General features: G+C 44.1%; 1 protein-coding gene across 3 annotated transcripts in view; it reads right to left on the bottom strand.

Moving 5' to 3' along the window:
* The window catches only part of SATB1 (SATB homeobox 1), a 196,808-nt gene that overhangs the window by 97,747 nt on the left and 75,425 nt on the right, over positions 1-23,636 (bottom strand). Inside the window, exon 1 of one of the 3 annotated variants that reach the window (XM_088462721.1) lies at positions 4,441-4,460. The exons of the other annotated variants lie outside the window; for them this stretch is intronic. The gene's annotated coding sequence lies outside the window, so the exon portion shown is untranslated. Of the gene's footprint in view, positions 1-4,440; positions 4,461-23,636 lie in introns of those variants that run through there. 3 annotated transcript variants of the gene reach the window in all.

Below are 23,636 nucleotides of genomic sequence, written 5' to 3' on the forward strand. Positions count from 1 at the left end.
GTGCAGATGGACAATGACCCGAAGCATACTGCAAAAGCAACCAAAGAGTTTTTTAAGGCTAAAAAGTGGAATGTTATGCAATGGCCAAGTCAATCCCCTGACCTGAATCCAATTGAGCATGCATTTCACTTGATGAGACAAAACTGAAGGGAAAATGCCCCAAGAACAAGCAGGAACTGAAGACATTTGCAGTAGAGGCCTGCCAGAGCATCACCAGGGATGAAACCCAGCGTCTGGTGAGGTCTATGCGTTCCAGACTTCAGGCTGTACTTGCCTGCAAAGTATTTGCAACAAAGTATTAAAAATTGAAAGTTAGATTTAGGATGGTTTAGTTTGTCCCATTACTTTTGGCCCCTTAAAATGTGGGAGGCACATATAGAAATCCTTGTAATTCCTACACCGTTCACCTGATTTGGATGTAATTACCCTCAAATTAAATCTGAATGTCTGCAGTTAAAGCACATCTTGTTTGTTTCATTTCAAAGCCATTGTGGTGGTGAATAGAGGCCAAAATATGAAAATTCTGTCAATGTCCCAATATTTATGCACCTGACTGTATTTCCTTCACACAGGAGGGTGACACACATATACACAGCACCAGGCTGTAACCATTGCAATAAGTGGGAGCTAGAATAGCAGCCAAGGACAGCAGCACCTATAGCTTCCTCGGCCAGTGGAGATGGCGGGGTTGGAGTGCAAACTTTGGGGAACATGACTGTGCAATAAAAAGTTGTGGAAGATAATAATACCCATTTTACCCCGACATGTCAGTATAAACGGATCCACCCGGGTCCAGTGACCCGGGGATCCAACTCGGGTAGTTTGCAGGGTTGGCCACGGGTCGTTTTCGTGTCACCCTGCAGTGTAAATGGCGCGATACGGGTCACGATGATCCTGGTCGTGACGCATGGTACCTGATTGGCCGGCTTCAGTGGTGCTTGGAGGTTACATCATGATCATCTCAAAGTGTCCACTTCAACGCCGGAAGAGCTGGGTCACTGCAGACCCGGCTCCGGTGTGAACGGTGCCGACCCGGGCATACTTCGGATTGGCGCCACAGTGTAAAAGGGTCTGATCCAGGTTGGAAACATGTTCCAAATCCCGGGTCAGACCTGGGATTTTGGTGTAAAAGGGGTATAAGAGACAGCAAAACCCAGCAGTGACTAAAGATCAGATATTCCCCTCCGCACACACAGCAACAGCATTCCCCTCCCCAACACTCATCATACACCCTACACAGCAGCACGGCGAGGGACCCTCCACCGCCGTCAGTGCCTGGAACATGAGCTCCTATAGACACGCCACTGTGCTGCTTGTAGTATGACCAAGGATAACTGCTCAGCCTTTGCCCGCGCTACCGCACGCTGCCTGACCCACACATAGCCATGCCTCACAGCCGCGTCGTCACAAGGCACAGCTAAACAGGCGCCGAGGGTGTGTGAGGGTCACTGACCCTCCTTCTGCTTTGTCACAGTGGTTCTTTTGTACACTACAGTGCCTAAAGCTGCCTAATGGTTGCACCAGCCCTGTTCGTTTTCAGCCCCAGGCCCTTATGGGAAGTAGGAGGAGCTGTGAACAGTGCTGTATGGCCAATTCCATGTCAGCATGTACACACCCAACACTATCAGCCTCACTGTCTCCTTGTGACGACTACAAACTTTTTGATCAGTCAAAACATACTGACACCCAAAGAGGGGCAGGTATACGCATGTGTTGGGGCAGTGCTGGTATGATATGTGTGGTGGTGTACTATATATAGGATATGTCTCATCAATGTTACTAAAGGTAAAATATTTATTTGATTTCTTTTAATAATAGCAGCTGTTTACAAAAATAATATATGCTAGTGTTTTTTCTATGAGGCATTGAAAGCTAAATTTATAGTTTTCCACAGCTGTGTAAACAATTTAATACTATTCTGCAATTGAGAAAGCTACAGCATTCACACTTAGTCCAGAAAAATAAAAATAAAACAGACTTACTGACAAGTTATATTAGCTTCAAACTGTGCAAAGTGCATATCAAAATAACTCAGATTTGCTAAATTTACAATAATTATAGTAGATAATTGTGTGATAGTTACATTTACTGAAAAGCACTGTGGATAATTAATAATGCAATTAATATTGGTTGTTTGCTGCACATTCCTAATGTGGCAGGTGCTGGTGTCCAAGTTTAATAATAATAAACATTTTGTTTAAATAGAATGTTGGTTGCATTAAACTGAGCATTCTTCACAGTTATGAAAAATTAAGTGAAATATAATAAAAACTAAAAGTACCAGATAAATTAGTGGAACATATCCATCATATCCCATGTATGTAAATTAGCAATGTGATTCTTGTTAGCATCTTAAAGCTAAAAGATTATCCTTCTAACAAGCCAACTAGTTGGCTGGTTTGAACGAAAATCTGGTAATGTATGGGAATAAACAACATTCGGCCATATGTTCCCAAGTGCAGGAAAACAGATAAAAACAGTCAATCAGAAAATTGGTGAATTGAAACGGATTTAACCAACTTGTCTGAAAGCCGATTGTCCACTACATTACCAGTTTTTGTCACAACCAGCTAAGCTAGTTGGCTGGTTGGAATGATAATCTTTAGATGTATGGCCATCTTAACCACTTAACTGGCTAATATTTTTTTCCAAAGATCCCCCCAAAATTGTTGAATTATTATCAAATTATGTAAATAATAGATATTTAAACCTGATAGTAAGCCTGAAGTATTGAGAAATTTTTGGGGAAAAAGTTTAATACAGTTAAAAAAAACTTCAGGTGTAACAATGTTTTATTTTTTAACTATAAAAAACTATATAAAAACATTTGACTTACAGTACACTTCCTGCAGTATTTGAAAATCCTGCAAGAAGAGCAGCCAGCAGCAGGAGGTGGGTGAAGTCCACTGCTGGCTGGGAGAGGGAGGTGGGGCTACTGCAGTGCAGTCATCCCAGGCCATACCTCCAACCATTTGATGATGGGAAGGAGGGACAGGTCGCGCCTTTGGCGCGCGTGTCTGAAAAGGGGTGTGGCTTATGCTAAAGGGGGCAGACCCTATGGAAAATGGGGCGTAGACTCGTGGCTTCCCCCATTTTTGTCACTTTGGGGGCGTGCCCCGCACTCTCTGAGATGCTGGGCAGCCCCCAGGCAGTCTGTACACATGAGAACAGATGCCGCGCGCATGCGCACGGCATTGTTCTCCTGCACACCCGTTGCTCTGCTATGCAGAGCAGCGGTTTGTGCTCTCTCCAACTTCCCCCCCACCACGGGACACTGCGGCCCATGGGTGGGACAGCGGGACAGTCCCAGAAAAATGGGACTGTCCCGCTGGAAGCAAGATAGTTGGGAGGGATGCCAGGCCAGTCCACGATCCTATCAGGATCGCTGAACACAGCCGTCACTTGGCAGTGACTGTGGCCGGAGGAGCGAAGGGAAGCCGCAGCTTCCCTGAATCTTCTGAGATTAGGCTGCAGGAAGATTAACTTCATACAGCCATAGGTGGGCAATCTTTTTAAGATAGCTTAGCTAGGAGGAGGAGACTCAGGGAAAGTTGTCGCAGAAACAGAGGGACCAGTCAGGTGTGCAGATGCTGTTGGCTGCCGGAAGCTTAGCTGCCAGCACCCACAGGCAGGCATCCCTGACACAGTCATATCAGATGCGAGAAAAAGAACACCCACTTTCAAATCCTTGTTATTTATCAAGACATAATTAACAATCATCTAGTCCACTCCAAGTACTACAATTTTATACATTTAATCTCATGTTACCATGAACAACTAGTTGGACTGATTTAGAGTTGGGAGCAAACCCCCCCCCCACAAAAAAAAGTAACTTTACACCTTGGCAAAACCATGTTGCATAGCAGGTGGGGCAGATTTAAAATGTGAAGAGAGATTTAGATTTGGTAGGGTGATGTCTTATCTAAAATCTAAATTGCAGTGTAAAAATAAAGCTGTCCAGCATTTTTGGGCTACGTGCAAAAGCAGCCAGTATTTACCCTACATGTATGCAAAAATATCAAATTAAAATAAAAATGCATTTGCACCCCTTGCATTGCTATATGGTTTGTTCAAGTGCTAAGTTACTCCATCTTCTGCTTTGCTCCCAATTCTGGATCAGCCCCAATATATGTTTTAGTTCTCATTACTCAGTCAACAAAATAAAATACATAAAGGTTAAGCCATATGTGAAAAAGTTAGCACATGCCCTAATTCTGTAATTTGTACCTTTAACAGCAATAATATGAAATAATCTGTATATTTGCTGTATTAGTTGATAAATCTCTTACATTTTTGAATAATATTTGCCCACTCCTCTTTACAACACTGCTTCATTGCATTGATGATTGATAGCATTAATTAATTCACAGCTCTCTTAAGTACTCGCCACAGCTTCCCAATGGGGTTGTGGTCTGGACTTTGACTTGACTATTCCAATACCTTGATTGTTTCCTTTTTCAGACATTCAGTTTTAGATTTGCTGGTGTGCTTAGGATCATTGTCCTTTATCATGATCTTATCTCATCAGTTGTCAGACAGATGGCCTTCCATTTGATTTTGGAATATTCTGGAATAAAGAAGAGTTCATACTGGATTGTTTGTGAGGTGTTCAGGTTCTGTGACTTCAAAATAGAGATGAGCGAGTCCTGTTCTCTGAGAACCGGACCCAGCCGAACTTCCAGATTCGAGGCGAGAACTGAGCTAGGCTCAGGTTTTCCCGTGTGACTCGGATCTCAAAACGAGGCAAAACGTCATCCTCCCGCTGTCGGATTCTCGCGGGTTTTGGATTATATAAAGGTCCCTGCGATTGGCATCATTTTCACTCCAGCTGTAGAGAGAGAAGCTAGCAGACGTAGACAGTCACTGTCAGTCACTCAGTGTGTGTGTCCAGTCGTGGTCTTGGCCTGAAGGCTGCTTCTGTGTCGTCCATAAAGGGTCTTAGGCTGCAGTATATAAAGGGGGGCTTCCTTCAGTGGCTGCTGCAGCTGCTGTGTCACTTGCCCTCCCAATTAACTGTGGCTGCTGCTGTGTTTTTGGCCTGTCCATGAGGCTAGGGCTGCAGTCCATAAAGGGGTGCTGTGTTGCCCAGGGACGGGGGTGCTCTGCCAATTAGGGATGCTCTTCCTCAGTTTAAAAAAAACTTGGTTTTTTTTGTGTATGTGTGCGTTAGAAACTTAGCTGCACTATTATTGTATGGTGACACTGCCGCAGTTTATAGTCCATGTATTTGTGACTCTGCAGCTGGTCTGTCTGCACTTGGCAGGGTGCTTTGTTGTCCATCAAAAAGGGGTGCTGTCTGCGTTGTTCATCAAGGGGCTGCTGCCTCATTCAGGGGTGCTCTTCCCCAGTGTGAAAAAAATAAAAGTGTAATTAAATTAATAATATCAATATCAATCCACAAACAAACAAAAAAAAAAGATATTTTTTTTGTGTGTGCGCGTTAGCAACTTAGTGCGCTATTAATGTTTGGTGACACTGCTGGCCAGACCTCAGTTTATTGTCCACGTATTGTGACACTAAAAGTCATAGCACAGTGTGTTATTCTTATTCATAAAGAATTAATCTTGTGACACTGTAAGTGGTAGCGCAATGTGTTATTCTTATTCATAAATAATTAATCTTGTGACACTGTAAGTGGTAGCGCAGTCTAATATTCAACTTTTCACTTCTTTCCTCAATTGTTAATAAATGATTACTCTACATGCCGACTACAAGACCACAACAAAGTGCTAAATAACATGCGTTATATATAAAACATAATGACATCACTGTAAGTGGTAGTGCAGTGTGGTATACTTATTCATAAATAATTAAGCTTGTGACACTAAGTGGTAGCGCAGTGTGTTTTTCTTATTCATAAATAATCTTGTGACACTAAGTGGTAGCACAGTGTGTTATTCTTATTCATAAATAATTCATCTTGTGACACTAAGTGGCAGCGCAGTGTGTTATTCTTTTCTTATTCATATAAAATCTTGTGACACTGTAGGTCATTGATACCGTAGTGTAATATTTAAAATTGGTACAAATTGATGTGTGCTGTACCCCACTTCATACGTGTTTGCTGGTATGGAGAACGATCAGTTGAGACTTGAGAGGAGAGCAGGAACCACATACTAGTGCTGGAGCTGTTGCCAGTGCCACCAGTCATGATAATACTAGTCCATCTACATCACTAAAGCAGATGCCCAAGTCATACAGGGCTTAAGTCAGGGCATCTAAAATCAAGAACCAATCTTTTACAGTGGTAAAGAAGAAAACATCAAAGGGAAAGTTAGCTGCAGAAAAACAAAAAATTGGCAATATGCCAGTTTCACCACATGAAGTAGCAAGGAAAGGCCTTGGCCTTGGCCTTTATTTTTGACTGGTGGTTTTGCCTCTTATGATGATGTAAGCACAAGTGAACATGCTGACATAGAAATCGAGGAAGCTTCTGTGGAAGTGGACCAGGATGAACAGGATATTTGTGTAGCTGATGCTAATGAGGATGTTGATGATGAGGATGTTGATGATGAGGATGTTGTTTGTGTAAATTAGGCACCTGTGGATGAAACAGTTGTTGCCTACCATAAGGAAAAGCCCATTGTCATGCCTGGGCACAAGACAAAAAAAACTTGGTTGTGTTAACTCATCTGGATCACCAGTGGACTTTTTTGAGAAAGTTTAGTTTTTTCTTGGGAGATGCACTTGCTGGAGAAACTGAAGGAGAAGCATCCACTGCATCATGTGCCACTTGAGCTGACAATTTTCTTACCAACAACCCCTTGCATCTCTTCAGATTTGTGTTCATGGGAAGAAAGACATAACGTCTTCATCCCTTCTGGGATGAAATCCACTCCCAACAGCAGCAGCAGGCATAGCGCTCAAGGCTGCTCAAGAAAGACACAACGTACGAATTAAATCTTAAATCTTGCATTTGCTTTGTTCGGCTTGTCCACATATCTGTGGTTAAGTGGACAGTGGGTACAATGGCATTTTGGAGGCCAGTAATTATGTTTCTTTTAATGTCCCTGTACAGGTTGGTAAATGCTTTTCTAGTGAAGTGGAATCTTTGCAAAGGGTTGTTTCACAGTCAATTGTTTTTTTAAAGTACTACTAGTAGCCTTCCTGGTCCCCTTCTGGGATGAAAATCCACTCCCAGCAGCAGCAGGAATAACACTCAAGGATTCTTCTGGGGCAAGGACTGATGTGAATGAGTAAAATATATTTTGTAAATGCCTTCCCTCTTCTCTCATAAATTTGATTCAGAAACTAAAAATGAAATTAAGTTTACTACCAATCAACCCTTCCTGTCCCTGCCTTCAACTACATACATAGTCCAGCTCCCTCAGGCCTCTTGAATAATAAAACATTTGTTTCCTGATGTGCCATGTTGGAAGTTGAACTGCCACGTGTTTGTGCCGCCCACTGCTGCCACTTAGTTTAGTCAGCCAGCTAGCTTGGTGCAAATTTTGGTCCTAAACCAGATGAAAACAATATTGTAAGCTGTGAGGTGGTCAAAATTGATTGGAAACGAGTGGAAATTAATGTTATTGAGGTTTATAATACTGTAGGAACAAAAAAGCCCCAAAATTATGTGATTTTAGCAGATTTTATAAATTGAAAAAAAAATACAGATCCACAACCAAAACACACAAGGGGCGGTTTTGGCAAAACCAATTCCAGATCCAAAACACATGGAAATACAGATATAAAACCAAAGCACATCTCTACTTCAAAACAACACAAACTTAAAACCCCATTGCCACCTTGCTTTACATTTGGTGTCTCATTCTTGTGATGGTGCACTGTGATTGGCCAAACATGGGGCCTTATTCAGAGATTAATGCTAATGCAATCGCAACTGCGGTCTCTCACGTTTCACACTTGCAAAAATATGGTAATGTCTTCCAAAGTTTACCCGAGCATTGAGACTCCCACTCCTGCCTTATCATATCCATCTGACGATGTGCAACAGCGTAAACATCAGGAACATTGATGCAGATTGGACAGCCACACAATGTCTGAGTGAAGTCTGATCTGTCTCAAACACTGCGTCTCTCCTGATATGATGAGAGCTCTCATGCTGCCAAGGAAATCACAATGGCTAATTTATGCACGTCTATGAAACGGCGTTTAAATGATTCCAACACGCCGTCATTTTCTTAGCCACTCCCCGTTACCGCCCCCAAATGCTGACTACTGTACCTGTCACTCATATTGCAAGTGAATCCTGTGTGCGAACATAGTCACAGACCAATTGCTATGCATGCGCACTATGGCTTTCCCACATGCTCAATGGCTAAAAATCGCTCAATCAGGGTAAATATAGTAATTGAATAAATCTCTGAATCAGGCCCATTGTGTGGTGCATTAACTACAAACAACTCCTGTTTGGTCTCACTTTTCCGGAAGGCTAAAGCTAGGTGCACAATATAAGATATCTGTCCGATCTGACTGGTTGGAATGAAAATCTGGTAATGTGTGGGAGCAAATGACAATCGACCATTCGCTCCCAAATGCTGGAAAATGGACAAAAATGGTAATTTGGACAAATTGGTTAAATCAAACGGATTTAAACAATTTTTCTTAATGACCATTTTTGTCTGTTTTCCAGTGTATGAGAAAAAACGGTTACTTGCACTCATACAGTACATTACCAGATTTTAGTTCCAACCAGTCAAATTGGACAGATAATCTTATAGTAAGTACGTAGATTTAGTTTTTGTTCGGGTACAATTTTTTTACCTGCTATTAAGAGAAAGCCACGTGTTCAGTCTGTTCCCTGATGATAGATTAATGAACTTACACTTTTAGAGCTTGGTGTTGAGTTGACCTTACACCAATTTGTGTGGCATAAATTGTGCAAATTTGCACTGCACATGCCAACAAAGAGAATGGACTCATATGCGCCAATGTAGACTTGTACATATTTGGCACTTGTGCCTCATTTTGACTAGAGATGAGCGGTTCGGATTCTGTGGAATCCGAACCGCTCCGAACATTGGGGATCCGAGTCCACCCGAATGCTGTTCGGGTGTTCAACGCCTGACTCAGATCCCCCTTCGAGGCTGAACGGCGGCCTCCTGACATCGGATTCTCGCAAGAGAATCTGACGTCAGGGCCCCACTAGTGTAGGGAAGAAAGCAGTGATAGCGGTCTGCCCTTCACAGAAACAAACACACAGCCACCAGCGGCAGCTGTGTGTTTGTTATAGCAGCCAATGAGAGTCACTCATGAGCTCCGTCTTCCGGCTCCCTCCGTAGCGGGTGATAGAGCAGAGTGGAGCCAGGAGCAGGGATTCAGGTAAGTTTTTTTTTTCTTTGTGTGTGTGTAAGGGGGTGCTACTGGGGGCATACTACTGGGGGCACTGCTAATGGGGGCATACTACTGGGGGCACTGCTAGTGGGCGCATACTACTGGAAGCACTGCTAATGGGGGCATACTACTGAGGACACTGCTAATGGGGGCATACTATTGGGGGCACTGCTAATGGGGGCATACTACTGGGGGCACTGCTAATGGGGGCATACTACAGGGGGCACTGCTAATGGGAGTATACTAGGGGCACTACTAATGGGGGCATACTACTGGGGGCACTGCTAATGGGGGCATACTAGGGGCACTACTAATGGGGGCATACTAGTGGAGCACTGCTAATGGGGGCATACAACTGGGGCACTGCTAAATGGGGGCATACTACAGAGGGTACTGCTAATGGGGGCATACTACTGGGGGCATACTAGGGGCACTACTAATGGGGGCATACTACTGGGGGCACTGCTAATGGGGGCATGCAACTGGGGGCACTGCTAATGGGGGCATACTAGGGGCACTACTAATGGGGGAATACTACTGGGGACACTGCTAATGGTGGCATGCTACTGCGGGTATACTACTGGGGGCACATACTATGGGGGCCTACTACTGGGGGCACTGCTAATGGGGGCATACTACTAGGGGCACTACCACTGGGGGCATAACTATTGGGGGCACTACTACAAGATGCATTACTACTGGGGGCATTGCATAGGGGGCCTACTACTAAGGGCACTGCATAGAGGGCACCATTACTGGGGGCATTGTGTAAGTGACACCACTGCTGGGGGCATTGTGTAAGGGACACTATTGCTGTGAGCATTGTATAAGTGGCACTATTACTGTGGGCATTGTATAAGGGGCATTACTACTGTGGGCTTTGTGTATAAGGGTCACTACTGTGGGCATTGTGTAAAAGGGGCACTACTGTGTGTCGTAACATAAATAAGAGACACTAGTTTTGAATCAGGGGCACTATGTACGGTGTAATGTGAATAACATTGTGCACTGTGACTCCTTTGGCCTTAGCCCACTTTGTAAACAAGTACTGTGATTCTACTGGCCATACCCTATTGGGTGGGTGGGAGGGCCCAAGGACAATTCCTTCTTGCACTACCTTTCATTTCTGCCACTGCTGTATGGCAATGTTTCATAGATGTGCTTTAAACTGTGGTGTCTGTGTCGCTGCGCCGCTACTCTGTCGCTTAGTAACTAGTCAGCTCACTGCAACCTTTGGCCAATAATGGTGAAAGATAAGCTGTGAGGTGGTCTAAATTGACTGTAAATGACTGGAAGTTAATGTTATAGAGGTTAATAATACTCTAGGAAGAAAAAAAAACAATTTATGTGATTTTAGCTTTTTTTTGTAAATTTTTGTAAAAATATCCAAATCCAAAGCCAGTCACTGCAGTTTGGCAAATCCAAAGCCGGACGGCAAATTAGAACCAAATCCAAATCTGGCAAAAATGGTCTGGCGCACATCCCTACTTTTGACTATAGAGGTGGAATGGAGTAGGGATGCATTGTGCAAATGCAGGTCAAGTACAGTAGGAGGGAATTCAATTGAAAAAGTCCAGCAGATGGGATGTTATTCTTGATTTGAACTGCTTTTTTTTATCTTGGTGTGGATACTTTCTTTGGAGTCAAGTGACTGCCTATGTTATTATCACCCACAGAAGCAACTGCCAGTGGTTTGTATTTGCCTACTATGATCAAGGTACTTAAATTAATAATTGATCAGGTGGCCACCTCACTTCTAATATTTGCCTGCATTCCTTGGAAACAGTATGGATCACATATACTATGTGTGGATGGGATTGGGCAGCTAACATGTCTGTGGCTTCATACGTTACATTACACTTCTCAGATGTGAGACATTTGTTCAAGAATGATTAGTTTTGATATACATCTCTGGATACATACTATCATCAGTATCAACAGTAGCAATATTTTGATACAATTAATTGGCGCAATCAATATATTGTCAGATTACAATAAGGAGGATCCAGCTGTAGAATTGTTATTATTTAGTAAGTCTTTTTTTGTGATTTTTACAGTCTTTCTCTTTGTGATAGTTTTTATATGCTTGTGATTTCTGTCATTTATGTTTTTTGGTATTAAAGCTATGTCTATTCCTTCAGAGAATGTATATGCTTGATGTGATTATTATTCCCTATTGATTTGAATATGTCTTTTTAGCACAAGATATTTTGTATATTGTGCAGAGCCATTATTATTTACTATTTGGAGTTCAATTCATAGCAGTGTGCCACTGATCATCACTGTGATGTCCAGCTGCGTACATTACTGTAGACGCTCTTTTCTCATTTTCTCTCTCACCACTAAGGAAAACTAGCACAGATAACGGTCGCTAAGTGCCTTTGGCGTACTGTTCCAGAGGCGCTTTGTGGCCATTGCAATGACTTGAATTCGACTTAAGAGTCTGTGCAGGCAAGCAAGACTCATGCAGTCCTATAAACACATGCATTTACTCCTGTTAAGAGGTGGATCTTTTGCACCTGCTACAGAGTAGGTGCAATTACACACTGTTGATGAACCAGGTATGTATTCTGCCAATGCAGATGCGGCTGCAACTCAAGTGTGTACCGCTTTGCATATGGGCACAAATATTCTATTGTTGTGTTCACTTTTATTTCCTTGTAATATGTCTCCCATTTGTGGCTTTGTATGCATCAGCCCCTTAACGCATGTAGCTTTTTGCTTCTTTCTGATCTCTTAGAGCATCATATGAGTGAATTTTCTGGGACACCCACTCCTGGCAACGGTTTGCATTGGTCTTTATAAATATTTTTTTTTCAGTTTAGAACGATGTTTGGAATTAGCCTTATATCCGTTCCCAGACTGATGAGCAGACAATACCTTCTCAGAGATCATAGCAGATTTTGTTTTCCTTAGCATGATGTTAACACAAATCTAATTGCTTCAAATGAAACTGCCAAAGAATCTGCTTTTGTATAAAGGTGACAGCACTTCCTGATGGTTATGCTTTTTCACACATGGCTTTTCTGTATAATGGTGTCTGTTTTTAATATTTCAATTTGATATTTATGATTTGGATTAACTCATGTCACATTACTGTTTGACTTTGCTTTCAGTAACTTGTATTTCAGGATATGCAAATATATATAAACACCCCACTGTAAGAGGTAACAGAAACATATTGCGCTAGTTATTGCTATATGAGGGCTGAGAAGATAAGAATTTTTTAATCCTATGCTTACCCTTTTGTATTTATATGTTAGTAGGATCAGCCTATTCATTATTTAATTATCGGGGGCTGGGTGGCCCCCTTAACATTCTGTCTCACCTCGAGTGCTGGAGCAATTTATCATTGCTCCGGGGCAGAGACATCTGATCCGAGGATCAGCTGCCCCCACAAAAGCCTTTTAGTAGCGGTAAAAGTTAGCGCAAAGCCCCAGCGTCCGGCAGAAGGAGCCAGGTAGTGTTGAAGGGATCTGAATGGATTCCTCTTAACAATCTGGGGTTCCTTTCCATAGTGAAGGCACAGGGTGTGGGAACTAACGCCTGAAGTAGTGAATGTTCCAGCAGCCAAGTTCAGAAAATCGCAGCTTGATAAATAGCTATAGTTAAACAACTAGTGTATGGGGACAGCGGGCCATATTGGGGCTGAAAGGTAAGCAGGAGAAACAAATAGAAACAAATCATGTAACCCAGGGTGCAGATAATTGCCTGACCTGAGTCATATTAATGGAAACGTATCTCCGGCCGCCCGCTGTAAATTGAATGCAAATGAATTGTAGATGGAATACTAATGTCACTATACACACATCCTAATGCGTACTCATCTTTTGTCATTATGGGCATGGCATTTCCACAAATTTGGGCTTGTCCAATAGCTTTTTCTGCCGTGCCAAGAGTAAGACCCACTGGCGTCACAAATCATGCCTTTACTAGGATTTCCTTAACGCTAGTAGAAACATGCGAACAGGTATATTGATGGAATCCACTGTTCCCAATGACTGCTTACCTGCTTGCACTTACACCTGCTATTGAAAATATTTGTGGTATAGTGGCATCTTTTGTATTTTGAATGTCCTCCATTGACCCCCCTCCCTGATCGCTAGGGCTCATTAGCACAGCATTTCAAATGTGATTGTGGTGTCACTGGTGTTTTATTCATGTCAGCTGAAAACTGCAGTGGCAGAACTACAGAAACTGCTAAGGCTATTGGACACGGAGGTCACCCCTCTCCAAGGTCCCTGTTCCCTCGCTCTCTGGACCACCCTTTTAGCAGTAAATGCATAGGGGGCTAGAGTGACATCACTGGGACATTTCCATGGGGCTTGACTATACCCTGTCCTTTCCATTGGTAACCGGAGAACAGAATAATCAGATCTAAAACAAGCAGCAACAGCATGCGTGAAACCGAAATGTTTTTTAAATATTCTAAATTGTTGTTGAAATATTGATAAATACCCTAAATGTTTTACTTTTCCTCACAATGTAGTATTACTACATTTTTAAACATTTATTTAAAATAAATTAGCTTACAGTTACACAATGCATCCAGAAGCAGGTCTGCTGTGAAACTAATGAAGCTTAAGCATCAGGGCCCCTAACTCCGGAGGGGTCCTGAAGCAATTTTTTTAATGAGTGAATTTTTCAATAAAATCAATGGAGTTTTTTAAGTGTGTGATATTAAAATAAAGTTATTTTAGTGATAGAATCATAAGCCAATGGGTTGAAGTGCTTAATATTGACCTTAGAATATGCCCTACAGTAGTGCATGTAGAAGGGGTTTCTGAGTACCCAGAAACCCCCTCTGATAAATACTGGCCGACAGACACTCTATCTACAGCTCCGACCAAAGGATGGCTCTTATGAGGATGGCTCTATTCTGCGCCCGGCCGGGCGCAGAATAGAGAGCTGCTGTCAGTGTCGCTGTTGAGTGCAATACTGCGAGGTGCCACCAGATGCTCCCATCTCTGTTTGTGCTGTCCCATCTGCCAGAGGTCAGCCCTGCAGTGCTGACCACAAACTGAAAGCTGAGCTGACTGAGGGATGGCATGCAGCTCAGAGGCGGGAGCACACAGCCTGGGGGAGAGAACTGACTCTGTGGGATTCCAGAGATCCTACTCAGGAGGATCAATGGCTGGGATCCTACAGGGGAAGTGAGTAAGTTGTGTATGTGATCTATCCACAGCAGGGGTGGGGAACCTTTTTTCTGCTGAGGGCCATCTTAATATATATATATATATATAATTATTCGCAGGCCCGGTGCAGGCCATGCCCCCCCGTGTGATGTCACACGGGGGCAATACCACAATCACCGGTGATTACAGCAATGCCAGGAGCATCCAGAGGAGCTGTAAGGGCAGCAGTGTGACCGACCAGGCAGCACTGCTGCATAGATTCTGGCTGCAGGGTGCCATTCTAGGCACCTGCTAGCCAGATGAGGCTAGCAGAAGAAAGTTCCGAGGGCCAGAACAAGTGATTCCAGGAGCCTCATCCCTGATTTACAGTCTCTCTCTCTTTCTGGGGGGTTTCTACATCTATCTATCTATGTTTCTACATCTATCTACAGTGGCTCACTCTCTGGGGGGTTTCTACATCTATCTACAGTGTCTCACTTTCTGGGGGGGATGTTTCTATATCTATCTATCTATCTATCTATCTATCTATCTACAGTATCTCACTCTCTGGGGGGTTTCTACATCTATCTATCTATCTATCTTTCTACAGTCTCTCACACTCTGGGGAGTTTCTACATCTATCTATCTATCTATCTACAGTCTCTCACTCTCTGTGGGGTTTCTACATCTATCTATCTACAGTCTCTCACTCTCTTGTGGGTTTCGCTGTCTATCCGTCTATCTATCTATCTACAGTGTCTCACCATCTGGGGGGGGGGGGTTTCTACATCTATCTATCTACTGTGTCTCGCTCTCTGGGGGTTTCTACATCTATTTATCTATACTATCTCACTCTCTGGGGAGTTTCTACATCTATCTATCTATCTATCTATCTACAGTCTCTCTGGGGGATTTCTACATATATCTATCCATCTATCTATCTACAGTCTCTCACTCTCTGGGGGATTTCTACATCTATCTATCTGTCTACAGTGTCTTTCTCTTTTTGGGGATTTCTACGTCTATCTATCTATCTATCTATCTATCTATCTATCTACAGTCTCTCACTCTCTGGGGGTTTCTACATCTCTGCCATTTGGGCCTTGTTGTATGTTGCTCTATTGTTGCTGGTTGCAAACATAACAATTCAAGCTTCAGGACCCCAAAAATGTAGATCCGTCACTGAATGCATCTATAAATGTGCTTACACGTACTTCCTACTGCTAAGGGTTAAACATAGCATGATTTCTAACCGTTGAAAAAGTTAAAAGTTAAAATGGTAAGAGGAAAGAGAATGTGTGAGTATGAAGAAGCAAAGCAAAGAAATCAGGTGTTATTAACATAATAAACACACAGTAATATGTTTGTAATAGAAGACTACTCCAAGTGATTTAAAAGAAAAATGTTCACGAAAACTGTTTGAAACAAGTTCAAATGTGCAATTTTGACACTTCAAAAGGACAGAGCAATAACTCTTAGTACTACCTGAGATTTTATTATATAAGCATTTATGCTGGCAGTCTGAAAATGTGGAATAGCTGGAGAGAAGACAGGTCTGACATTACAACCCTTGTGGCCTTCCTTGCATATCAGTTATCTTTTCTAGAGGCCAGATTACATCAGGGATCCCCAGGGCTGGCGGGGCATTTTGTGGGTCCCAGAGAGAGGGTGTCACCAAGCATGGGACAAGACCTCACTCCAAAAATCATTCACTGTAAACACGCAACCTTAGTGCACTTGTCACAAGCCGCTGCACTGCGGATCATTGGCGAAGCAAACGCTGGGCAGTTGTTCGCTGAATCTCCTCCCCATCAAGTGTCTGTCATTCCTGGCTGGTTCTCGATTGGCTCCTGCGGCTATATCCTCCTAGTGCTAACGCTGCTTCGATGCCGGTGATAGCGTTTCACATGTTTCCAGTTCTTTCATTGTCTCATGTATCCAGACGAGTTCCCAGTATCCAGTCAGCTTTATTGTTCCTGCCATTTGTGTCATCTAGGCGGCACGGTCTGCATAACTGCCCTCTCATTCAGTGTCCAGAGTGTGCAACCCAGCGTCCTAGCGGCTTGTGTCAACCCGGCGGCACAGGTTGCACACCAGTGCACGCGATTGTGTGTACTACCGCTAGTGTCATCCCGGCGGCACTTAGCGCACCTTAGCATCCTGTGTACGCAATCTTGTGTACTGCCGCTAGTGTCATCCCGGCGGCATTTAGCGAATCTCAGCGTCATCTTGCCAAGTCTAACAGCCCACAAGGCTGCTACTCAGCCCAAAGGCTGCAACTCGCACCAAAGGCCGCATCAAGCCAAGGTTTCCAGCCCTCAAAGCTGCTACACAGCCCAGAGGCTGCCCCACAACTCTTAGTCTGTTATGCAGCCAAAAGGCGGCATCTTGTAATTTGGCCCACAGGCCACTTCTTGTAAAACATCTCAGCCCTCAAGGCTGTGCTAGACCAAGCTTTCGGGTAACTATCCCTACAAACTTTAACATTATCACCGGCCATTATTATAGTAGGATAGTTTTTTGTGATGGAGCCAGCCCAAAATCCAGCCCAAATACTGGCCGCATAGATTTAAGTCCTCACCCAAAAGGTGCAAGAACTTTCCCTTTGGGTTGAGAAGACTCAAGGTGCTTCTGCCCCTGCAATACTGGAACCCAAGTTGAATGTGCCCGATTGGTTCTCAGGAAACCGAAAGGATTTTTTGAATTTTAAAGAGAGCTGTAAGCTCTACTTCAGGCTCTGACCCAGATCCTCGGGCTCAAAGGTCCAACAAGTTGGAATTATTATTTCTTTGCTACAGGGAGACCATCAGACCTTGGCCTTTGGTTTTCCCGCCAGTAGTCCTGTACTACAGACTGTGAACTAGTTGTTTGTCGCATTGGGTCTGCTCTATGATGACCCCAATAAAGCGGCTATGGCAGAGGCCAGTCTCAGGTCATTAAAGCAGGAGAATAGGGCAGCCAAGGACTACAGTACACAGTTTCAGAAGTGGGCCATGGATGCTGGTTGGAACGACCCGGCTTTACGTAGTCAGTTTCACTGTGAGTTATCAGATCAAATTAAGGATATCCTGGTCCAAGATTCTTCACCTGATTCTTTAGATGACCTCATGAATCTAGCCATCCGCATTGATCGGAGGCTACGGGAGCGGAGAGTTGAAAATAAATTACCGTCTCTGTCTCCACAATATCTGCTATGGATGGTCTCAACAGAGCTGGAGGAACTGATGCAACTGGGAGCATTTTGTCTGCCAGCCGAATAGAGACGTAGGTGGTGTTTGTTGGGTCTCTGCCTCTATTGTGGTTGTAAAGGACATCTTGCCAGCTTTGTCCTGTCAAGTCGGGAAAAGGCAAGGTCTAGATGAGCTAGGGGAGGTACATCTAGGCCTTGCATCCATCTCCCCAGAGAATTCTGTCCTAATAACCAAAGTGCTCAATTTACCCAATGCTCAAGTTTCTGTCCCGGCCTTCATTGACAGCGGAGCAGCGGATAACTTCATGGACTTGTCCTTTTTCAAGACCTTGGGTCTGAAACCTGAGTCATTATCCACTCCTGTATCAGTCATCGATCTAGATGGGGCAAACCTTTCCAAGGTTCCTGTTGTCCCTCAAACTCCTCCTTAGTTGGTGCTCTGCATCGGGAAGACTTGTCATTCCTCCTTCTGCAGTGTTCACTGGTTCCGGCTGTCTTGGGGTTACCCTGGCTGAAGAGACACAACCCCGTGATACAATGGCAAACCAGTGAAATCCTGGAGAGGAGGGAACGACTTGTTTTTCCCAGTGTCTGTCTCAACCTGTTCGCCTTGCTGCCGCTGCCTCAGTTATCCCTGCTCCAGATCATGATTTAGCTGAAGTTTTCTCCAAGAAAAGAGCTGACTTTGCCTTTAGGAAGTCTGGCACCTGGTAATAGGTCAATGGCACAATCAAAAGAACGGTAAGGCTGAAGGACATCAGCCAAAACCGCCAGATCTGACAGCGGGATCTTGAGGTTTTGGCTCGGTTAAGGATCCAAGGCAGAGAGGGAGATCTGAGCTGCGGTGGATCCCGGAAGTTCGGGCGTGTTCAGATTCCAAGTAATCCGAACTGCTCATCTCTAGAAAAGGCTGGAGTCTTTTACTCAAAATTAGTTAATTTATTGGGTGCTCAAAGCACTCATAGCACTCATTCTTTGAAAAAAGCACACAACAGGTGAAATGGTGGTGCTTGCTACAGGTGTTCTCTGAAGGTAATGATTAGCAAGTGGAATGCTGACTTACAGATTTCTGTACAGGCACAGGAATCACATAGAGAGCACAGGAAGCTTTAGAAGCTGCTGAGACAGGAGACAGATATCTGGTCACAAGTGAAGTTGTTCTGGCAATGTATTGCTGCACCAGAGGAGTTTAAATAGGGTGCTCAGGGTACCTATTGGCTGTTCAAGTCAGCTGAAGGAAAAGCAGCCTCTGGTTGGAGAATCAGCTGACTGAAGTCAACTGATGTGTGGCACCCATGCAGCACTGGGACCAGGAAAGTTATAGGAAGATGCTAACCTCAGAGGTAGTTAGCAAACTTAAGTTTCTTGGAGCACTGCAGAGCCCACGGGGCACACCAGGAGTTGAAGCGGCAGCACCGAGTCAACTAAGAGCCTGATGTTTGACAATAAACATATGGTTTAACGCCCTCCTCTAGCTATATAATATGGTATAGTGTCTGTCTCGTGCAGTACATGAGCTATAAAGTTAATAACAACCTGAAGAATAAGTTCCGGAATCCTTGGGCATAATTATATCATGAATAGCAGAGGGACACTCTACAACCTCAACTATATGTGCCAACAATTCTTCTTTAATGTGTTGGTACTAAGGGCCTGATTCAGACCCACTCGCTAGAAGCGGCCACCCGCTCCCAGCGTATGGAAATTCAGCTATGTGACATCAAGGCAGGCGCTCACACGGCAAGGCGTAAGCACGCCCACCATGTCTTGGAGAGCAATCATGTTGTGTTTACAGATGCCCACCAGCCTCTATATACAACCGTCGGGATCCATCGGATCTGACCGCAGCGCTTGACTGTACCCTACCGCAAGCACGTCGAGCACTTCAGTGTATAATTCAACCAGGTGACGTGTACTATAACGCTGTCGGTTAATTATGCACGCCTCTGAAATGGCATTAAAACACTCAGGCGCGGCCTCATCCGCAACTCTACTCCCCCGTTATTACTGCCCTGCCCCTGTTACCACCCACAAACGGCCTCTCCTGTCACTCATTCCACTGGGCTGTCTTTGCAGAGCGAGCGAGCACATCCCGATTGCTCGTACTAGTTTGCGCAAGCGCACTGCGAACTATACGCATGTACACATTTGAAAACATTGCCAGCAACAAACGATCACTTGCTAGCAAGCAGGTCTGAATCAGGTCCTAAGTGTATATGACACAATAATTATATGAGCATCTTAAAGTTTTGACCTACTGCTGCAACCACACCCTGAACTCTAGAAATATATAAAAAATTTGTGCCAAATTTCATAAATCCGAGTATTCTTCTGTCAAGACATAGAGCCTGATTCAGCTTGGATCCCAGTTGCTTATACGCACACAATCGGCCGATTGTTGCGTTCTGCGCATGTGTATGCATCGCAGAGCTTGTGCGCGAACCAGTCATATCCATTGGGACTGCGATCACAGTGACTATGCAGACCCACCGCACAGTGATTGATAGGAAGTGCCGTTTGTGGCTGGTGGCGGAGGGGGGTGGTCGGCCGAACGCAGGCGTTCCAGTGCGTTTCAATGCTGTTGCATGGGCATGCATAAATTATCCACTGCAATACTATATGCAGCATTGAGGCCTCATAGCGTGCGCTGAAGTAAGCAACTCCTGAGTGATTTCTGTCCTGCCTTAACTGTGAATATGGGTCTGATGGTACTCGATTGTACCAATGTTTTCGCAGTCTTGCTATCCATTACAGATGTGCGTGTAGGCGAAGTGGGTGTCCTTATGTAGTGGTGCAATGGCATTGCGATCGCTATGGATTAGCATACTATCGCAGTTGAACTGCTTGCGTACGCTATATTGTGATCCGTAGTGAATCAGGGCCATAGAGAGGCAATCAGTTACTACTCATATATGTTCTGTATACTGTATTCATCATATATTCATGATTTGCCACTACTAAGATGGAGAAAGTAAGTACGCCAATTGCATCAAAGTGCAGCTGTAAAACGTATCATTGCAAAAGCACTGTAAAAGTAATTGTGATCATATTTTCTAGAACCAATCCGATGAGCCACAGTTTTTTTTATAGATTAAGCATTAAATACATCAATAGGAACGAAAGCAGACACAGAAGCAAACCAACCTGCAGCAAAGATATGACAATGAAATATTAATCACACTCAATAAAAAACGAGAGGGCATTACAATCCTGACAAAAATAGAGATAGGTGATGAAATATTCATAAGCAACAGTTTATAAAAATCAGGCACAATACCTGTTATACACAGACCAAGTGAATAGATGAAAGGTGGTAAAATATTTATCTGAACAGAAAAGAAATGGAAAATTTACAAATGAGCGTCCGAACAAGACAGATTATAGACTTGCATATAGAATATTGTGTATGCAGGAGTTTACTCTTTATACTATGAAATGTCATGCATTATTGAATTGATTTTAATTTATGAAGTGATGTGCAGTTATAAATTGTGGACTGTACCGAAGTTTAGAATCAATAAACGTCTTGAAATCGTTTGCTAGGTTTTTTTTTTAAATGTGGGAATATAATTGTTCTAAGGCAACACAAAAAGAGAAGTTTGCAATTGAAAAGTAATTAATATTTGTGGCTACACATTAATTGGGAAAATATATCTGGGCAGAAGAAAGTATAGCAGTAATAGGTCATGTTTAATATATGGAACACTGTATGTAGGGAGGCCAAACCCAGGTCGTTTTTTCAAACCCGGGATTTGGGATTGAAAAACGCTCAATCCTGGGATTCCCGGGATTTAGTTGTTGGATGGGGCGGGTGAGGCTGAAGGGGTGGGCCGGCATGGGGCTGCGCAGCATGACCTCTGTTGTCACGTCATGCTGCGCACAGCCAGGGCAGCCAGGCAACGTCTGAGCGAGTGCTGCAGGTGCTCAGCGCTGCTCGGTATAAAAACAACTAAACAGCGCAAAAAAACCTGCGCTCACTAATCCCCAAATCCCGAGATTGGAAGCTTCAATCCTGGGTTTCAAATCCTGACAATTTTAGGCCAAACTCCCGGGATCCCGCTGATCCCGATCTCGGGATTGCCCTCCCTAACTGTATGGCAACACCTGCGAGTTAGTGTTGCAGGATTTTTACAGTATGTTGAAGTGGCATTATGCTAAAACATCACTTCTGTAATATATATTTTGTAGTACTCCTCTCTCTTTTGAATTAGTAGGGATTTGAGAGATATTTTCCTAAAAAGGTTTTGCTTGATAGAGCTAAGCATTTACTTAGCAAACAATTTACCACTGGGGCCAATGGGCCTGATTCAGACCCGCTCGCAAGCGCTTGAGTGCTCGCAAGCGGGTCGATGGTTGGCTCTGCGCACACGCAGCGGCCGCACTGCGCGTGCGCAAGCCCCGCAGCAAGAGAGAGATTCTCTCACTCTGTGGCTCACTACAAAAGGGGCACCTGTCGATGTTAATCGACAGCTCGCCACGGTTGATAGGCGTGGCGGGGGGGGGGTTGCTTCACAAACGAAGACGTTCCCAAGCTTCCAGCTCTATTATCTGGGGCTTGCGGCCACGAGACCCTACCACAAGGGTCTCGTCGCAAGCTCTGATGGTCGCGATGGTCTTGACCATCGCGACCATCATCCTGGCCGCTCGCAATAGCTGTGGGTGGTCACCCACAGCTATGCGAGCGGCCAGCAAGCCGCACAAAAAAAAAAAAAACAACACCCTGATTCAGAGCGTCCGGCTCTGAATCAGGCCCACGGTTTGATTGCAGTCCCACTAAAGTTAAATGCAGAGAGGCACAGCAATGATATCATCTAGGTTAAATGTATGTTTATAAGATTTATTGAACATTTATAGCTATAACACAACATACATGTGTATATTTTCTTTTTGTATACCAGTGCTTTCTATATTTGTCATGGATTAGAATTATAAGCATGCAGACTGGAACTTGTTACAAAAAAATAAATAATACGATTGAGAAGAGTTGAGAATCTCATATGGTAAAATGCTAGTGAGGGCAGAGACGCAGCTCTCATCTGACCACCTGGTCCCATATATTTTCCCTTCATAATAAGTCAGCCATTCATCATGCTCCTCACCAATATTGCTGCCCTTCCCCCATTATTAACTATGTTATTAGTGCTGTGATTGACAGTAGAGGCACATGTAGGGAGAAATTAAGGGGAAGTAGCGTATTCTCTCTGTCCCTCTCACAGTGATATAAGGCCCTGATTCAGAGCCGGACGCTCTGACCAGAGCGCTCGCTCTGAATCAGGGCCCACCTCCATAATTATGGAGCGTCCTCCTGGACGCTCGTATAGCTGTGGTCACCACCCACAGCATATACGAGCGTGCAGGATGATGGTCGCGATGGTCTTGACCATCGCGACCATCGCCACTGCGAGCCGAAGCCTGCGGTTGAGTTTCTCAACCGCAAGGCCCGGAGTGATTTTGGCTCTATCAGAGCCAAAATCACTCCCACTGACATCACTAGTGATGTCAGTGGGGCCGGCTTCTGACGGTAGGCGTTCCCTTGGGAACGCCCCCGTCTGGGAGGCACGCCCCCGGCACACCCACCGAAGGGGGCGTGCTGTCAATCAACATCGACAGCACGCCCCCTTTGATCAGACACAAAGAGCGAAGGAAAGTCCTTCGCTCGTCGCGTCTCGCGCACGACGGAGCTCCCTCCGTCGTGCGCATGCGCAGTGCAGACCATCGACCCACTTGCGAGCGGACAGCCGCTCGCGGGTGGGTCTGAATCAGGCCCTAAGTCTCCATGTGCTTCCTGTGAAACAATGATGTGGAACATGGTGGTTGCCCATATAAAATTAGGCAGATTGCTCCAGAAAAGAACACTAGGGGGAATATCTTATTTATTTATTTATAGAGTCATTTAATTTCACAGCTTCTCATACTAAATATTATAATATGGTATCTGACTTGTCAATAAATATACAAATAAATTAGTACTAATAGAACCGTAACAATGGTAAATATAAATAATCCCTGGAACACTTCAGTGTATGCCCCAGGAC

Source organism: Taudactylus pleione, unplaced genomic scaffold (genome assembly GCF_031769625.1).
Source record: "Taudactylus pleione unplaced genomic scaffold, aTauple2 ptg000053l, whole genome shotgun sequence".
NCBI lineage: Eukaryota > Metazoa > Chordata > Amphibia > Anura > Myobatrachidae > Taudactylus > Taudactylus pleione.